A 6006-nucleotide genomic window follows, 5' to 3' on the forward strand; every position below is an offset into this window, starting at 1 on the left:
CCAAATATAAATTACTTCGTTATTGTATATAAATTAAATTATAAAAAAATTGAATTAAAAAATTACACAAAAAAATGAGGAATTTCAAATTGTTAATTTGATACTAATATCGATATATTTTTATTAAATTTTTATGATATCTTCAAACATATATTTTATTCAAAAATAAAAACATCATCGCTTTCTCAAAACCACATAAAGCCATATGGCTAAGATAAAGAATAAAATGAAATATTAAATTCACGATGTATCTCGCTGCATTGCGCGAATACGTTTCTAGTATTTATTAAATTTCAATTCATATCCTTATATTCTTTACCTATAACAATAAAAAAACATTTATTTTTAGTTAATATAAAAAACATTTCATTAAATAATAAATCTTGCAAAATACAACAAATACAAAAAAAATACATATTTATTTAAAAAATATATAATTTCTATATTTTTTTTTCACAAATGATCAATTACGTAATGACGATTTGCCTAGCGAGATGTTTACTTTTACTTAAATTAAGCAATAGAAATGCATTCCAAAGTGTAAAGTCTATGCTACTTTATCTTTTACTGTTTATAACGAACAAGAAATAGTTGAAAGCGACTATTCATGATCACCGTTTCAACCTTTATATATTGGTGTCATTTTTTTTTGCAATTTCAATTAGTACATTAAGATCACGTTATGTAAAATAATGCATGTAACTATTACGTCATGCAGTTTGTCCTTTTTTCCCAAAAGAACGAGACGGTCCTCCTACTAGTAATTTGATTTCTCTGGCTTTTTTGTATCGTTAACTTATTTGTTGATTATATGTTCGTCTTTTATTATTGGTGTTGTATTTTAATTAAACATAGAACCGTGTTTTATATTATTTAAAAAACAATTAGTTTTTAAAATTAGTTGAAACATAATTATTCAATTAATTAAAACTTAATCTTGAAATTAATATAAGTGTAATTTATAATGTATACTATGGATGATAGTTTGGTTGATGGACCAATTTGTTACAAATGTGCAAATTGTTGTAATAAATGAAGTTTAAGGATCAATTTCGTAGAAATTATCAAGTCAAGGGACCAAATCCGTAATTGACCCTTAAAACAACACCTTCACAGATAAAAATACTAAATTTCAAAATTGATGGACCAAAACTGTAAATGTAAAATATGGTAAAAAAAAATAATAGAAATAAGTGGTGTTACAATAAATTGTAAACCATAGGAATAAAAATAACATGCCAATAATAAATAATAAATCTGAAGATGAAAATAACAATAAATTCAAAATCATAATAACGAAAATCCTAATTTCAAAAGTACAAAAACAATAACAACAATTTTCAATAAACTAAAGTGACAAAAAACGTAATTTATTCTAAAATTTAATAAATAAATAACAGAAAACTTATGAGGCTCTTTGGTTGGTTTTCCATTAAGTCTTGTATAGATAAAACTGTCTATGTGGTTAATCCATTTGTGTAGATTGAAAAGAATTTTATTTGAGAGAGCTTTTTTCATAGATGAAATGACCGTGTTCTAGTGTAGAAAGATAAGTTTGAAAAGAAACTTGATTTTTTACATAAAACCCTCTCCTAAATATTTACTGTTATCATGACACATCAAACTGTCATGTATAACTAATTGATTGAACCATGAGTTCTATTAAATTCATTAAGCTGTTACTAGACGAACCATAAGTCAATTATGACTCCTCTATTTCATTATTTCAATATGAAACCAATATTTCATTATTTTTAGCAATGAAACATGAATAAATTTGGATTTTTTTTGGTTTGATGAATAGAAATTGAGTTTCGTATATTTGGTTTCATGTCCAGTTTTATGAATGTAATTGATTAGAAGTTATGTATATTTCTCGATTCGTGGATAATTGAGATTAGTTAGGAGAGATAATGTGTAAAATGTTTCTTTGTTTAAAGGGATTTCATTACTTGCCATGAATAAGGCTCAATTTTGTTTGCCCATTTGCCCTTTCGTAATCTTCTAATCTGTGAACTTTCGTAACATAAAATTTATCGACATAAATAAACACCTTTAATCAATGAAATCAACGGTTGAATGTGGTTTGTACAGTTTGTACAAATAGGGAGGTTTGCAAATGATCCCTCCCTTACACATCTACTCATCAATTATAATCTGCAGTAAAATGAATAAGAATATACTTGTAAATGGGCTTAATCAGATGAGAACCCTAAAATCTATGAGATATGTTAAATCCAATGTGAGCCACTCAGTTGAGATAATTATATTATTTAATAAATAAATAAATAAAAGAAGTTAGGAGTCGTTTACCAAACGCTTACCCGGGTAAGTACTTACCGGCAAAATTCAACATTATCATTTACTTACCGTGTAAGATTTTAGTTTACCAAAAGGATATCATATGCAACAAATTTACCCGGTAAGCGCTAACTGTGGTAAGAGTGATCGTCCTCATTTACCGGGTAAGACTCTTGGTGCTTGCCTTTGTTCTTACCGGGTAAGATTCTTGATTCTTGATCCTTGACATATGCATCCAGTAAGGTAATGTGACTTGGTAACTGCTTACCCAGATAAGCATTTGGTAGACGACCCTTAAGTGTTTAGTAAACGGCCCCTTAGTCAACTCAAAAATACATTTACTTTCTTTATTCTCCCTATAAATAAGAAATATACAACTTTTCATACATAGGAATTAACTCAAATAAAAATATTAACAAATTATCGACAATGTGTTTCTTGGTTCTTACACAATGCCGTTTCAAAGGATCTTTAGTTTTTTAGTTTTTTGTTCTTGGTGTTCTCGTGCCACATTATGTTCACAAAAAGTGATCACGAAGTGTAAAAAAGGGATCACATCCAAATCTAAAAACCACAGTGATATTTGGGTTTGAATCTTGTTTCAATTTCGTTTCTAGTTTTGAATTTGGGTTTTGATTTCATTGCCGATTTGAATATGGGTTTAAATATTGTTGCAATTTTGTTTCTAGGTTTTAGTACGAGTTTAGATTCTAGGTTGGAATCTTGTTTCTATTTCGGTTCTAGCTATGAATGTGGGTTTCGACTTCGTTTCTAGTTTGAATCTGGGTTTCAATTTCAGTTCTAGTTATGAACTTGGGTTTGGATTTCATTCTCGTTTTTTAACCTAGGTTTTGAGTTTGAACCCGAGTTTCAATTTCATTTTTGGTTTGAACCTAGGTTTTGAGGGTTTTTAGTTTGAAATATGATTTAGTGTTTGTTCTTTGAGTTCGTTTAGGTTTTTGATTTAGATACAAAGCTTTTAAATGAATTCGAGCAAAATTGTTGTTGAATGCTCATTGATGTTCTTCAAAATTTTTGAGTTCTCGATATTCATATTGATAATGTTGTTCATGATGTTCTTGAACCCTTCATACGAGAAAGGAAAAATAGCACAAAATTAAAGAAAGTGGTGTAAGGACAAAATTGCCCTCACACGAGCGGCATGTGCTGTACTAAGCGGAGGATTTAAGTACAATGTTAATGAGAGGCATTCAGTGCATGCGAAAAATGTAAAACCATGAATCCAATATTTGTATTTATTTTGATTTTGGGACCATCGTGGCTAAAAAGTGTAAACCATAATTATCTTGATTACTTACCAACGATTTCCTAAAAACTCACTTTTTGTTTTGCTTTTAGGAAAACAACAATGTTATTTCACCAATGCAACAGATGGATTGTTGTGTGTTGAGCTGTTTTTTGATAATTTAGCATTGTTTGACCAATGAAACAACATTTGAGGTTGATTTGCTTTGATAATGATGTGACAAGTCGAAAATCGATGATAATCACGTCCATGATCATCAGCCCTGTATGTTCATTATGTGATTTGCAATTTTTTTACTCATTTTATCTCTAAATGCCTTCAATATTCCTTAAAGTTATAAATATTTTTTATATAATATTTTACTGTTCCTTCAATTATTCTAAAATGTGTCTTGAAATAGAATGATAAGCTTACACACACACACTACATACATTTATATACACATATATACACACACACACACACACACATATATATATATATATATATATATATATATAGAGGTTGGTTCAAATAGAAACCAACCATATGGTGCAAACTAAGCTAACCAACCTTAACCAATCACATTTTTTCTTCACTTTAGGTTCAAATCTAAATTATAAATTAATGATAAGGGTAATTTTGTAGTTTAACCTTTTTGTAACCCCCTATTAATTAATTGGGAGTTACAAATCTTAAAAGATACCTCTAATTGATCATGAGATTTTTCTGATTTCTTTATTATTTCATGTTCATGTTCTTCTTTTCAAGTTATGTTCTACATATATTGAAATTGGTTGTCTAGGTGTACAAGATTTTCGTTTCGTCCAAGATACATGGAGAATYCTATTGTAAAAGAATATCAGAATAATGAAAACGATAAACGCTTGCAGTCTATGTTCATGTCTGCACACATGCACAACGATCCTTGATTTTGAAAATGTTCADATHTGTGCATCTCTTGCAGTCTATGTTCATATATGTTCACCATATGAACAACTTGTTTTCATTGAAAGACACAATCGTTGTTCACACGAACCCGTGACGATGTCATACGGTATGACATTGAAAAACATCACACCATATGAACATAGTGTTTACATTGTAAGACACAGATGCTGTTCACAGGAACATAGGGCCGACATGTGAACATATATGAACATATGAACATAGTGTTTACATTGCAAGACACAAATGCTGTTCACACGAGCATAAGGCCGACATGTGAACATGAGTTGTGAATATGTTCATAATCGATCGTAGGTTACAAATCGGCTCAGTGAGGATTTATTACCAAAATACCCTGTGAACAATTGTTCATAAGCAGCCCAATAAATTTAATGATTAATTAATTATTTTTTAATACTCATTTAATAATGACCGTTTGACCAATTTACCCTTTGAACAATTGTTCATACACATATCAATTAATACATTAATTAAATTATTGTTTATTTAATCTCATTTAATAATAACCGTTTGATGATAAAATGAACGATCAAGATCGGTTCAGATAGTTTGTACCATATGGTTGGTTTCTATTTGAACCAGCCCCTATATATATATATATATATATATATATATATTGAAAATTAAACGAGAACGATACATATTTAAAATAATACTAAAATGTTATATATTTAAAAGAATACGAAAACGGATGAATCACATATGATTTTACACTAACATTAGATACAAAATTACATGTGATTTATATGGCCTTGCCCGGGGACTTGAACATGCAGTCACAAGTCGTCCGGATACTTTTTTGACCATTAATGTAAAATCACATGTGATTTTGCACCTGCTTTGCCTGTTTTTATGTTCTTTTAATTATCTACTGTTCTTGTTTGATTTTGCCTATACATACATACATACATACATACATACATACATACATACATACATATATATATATGAATTTTCAAATACAAACCATGTAATTCTTACAATTCTTACAAACCTAATCTCAACCCTTTATTTTGTTTATTTTAAAATTTAGAGATGGTTATAAAATGTGGTTGAGAGTAAATTTATGAACTTATTTAATCCACACCGTTGATTATCCAAATGTATGGTTGAATTCGGTTTGTAAGAATTATAGGAAGGTTCAAAAGTACAGACAACATGACCTAAAAGTTGCATGAATCACATATGATTTTGTACATATGATTTTAATACAAAATCACATATAATTCAACAATTTTCTTATTCTCTTATTTAATATAAATTTGACTTTACATATGGAGGGTGGGGTTTCGTGTTAGGTGGGTGGACTGGATGGTATAAAAATCTGCCATCATCCTAACTCCACCATCTCACGTTTCAGATCCTGTAACACACATCAGAATCTTATATTACCTTAAATTTTTATTTTATTTTATTTTATTCAATCAACGTCACCTGAGGATTCATTACAAATAAATGGTCACAAACGTATCTAACTTCCCCTCTTTTAT

Source organism: Cynara cardunculus, assembly GCF_001531365.2.
Source record: "Cynara cardunculus var. scolymus isolate 2C chromosome LG 3, CcrdV1, whole genome shotgun sequence".
Lineage (NCBI taxonomy): Eukaryota > Viridiplantae > Streptophyta > Magnoliopsida > Asterales > Asteraceae > Cynara > Cynara cardunculus.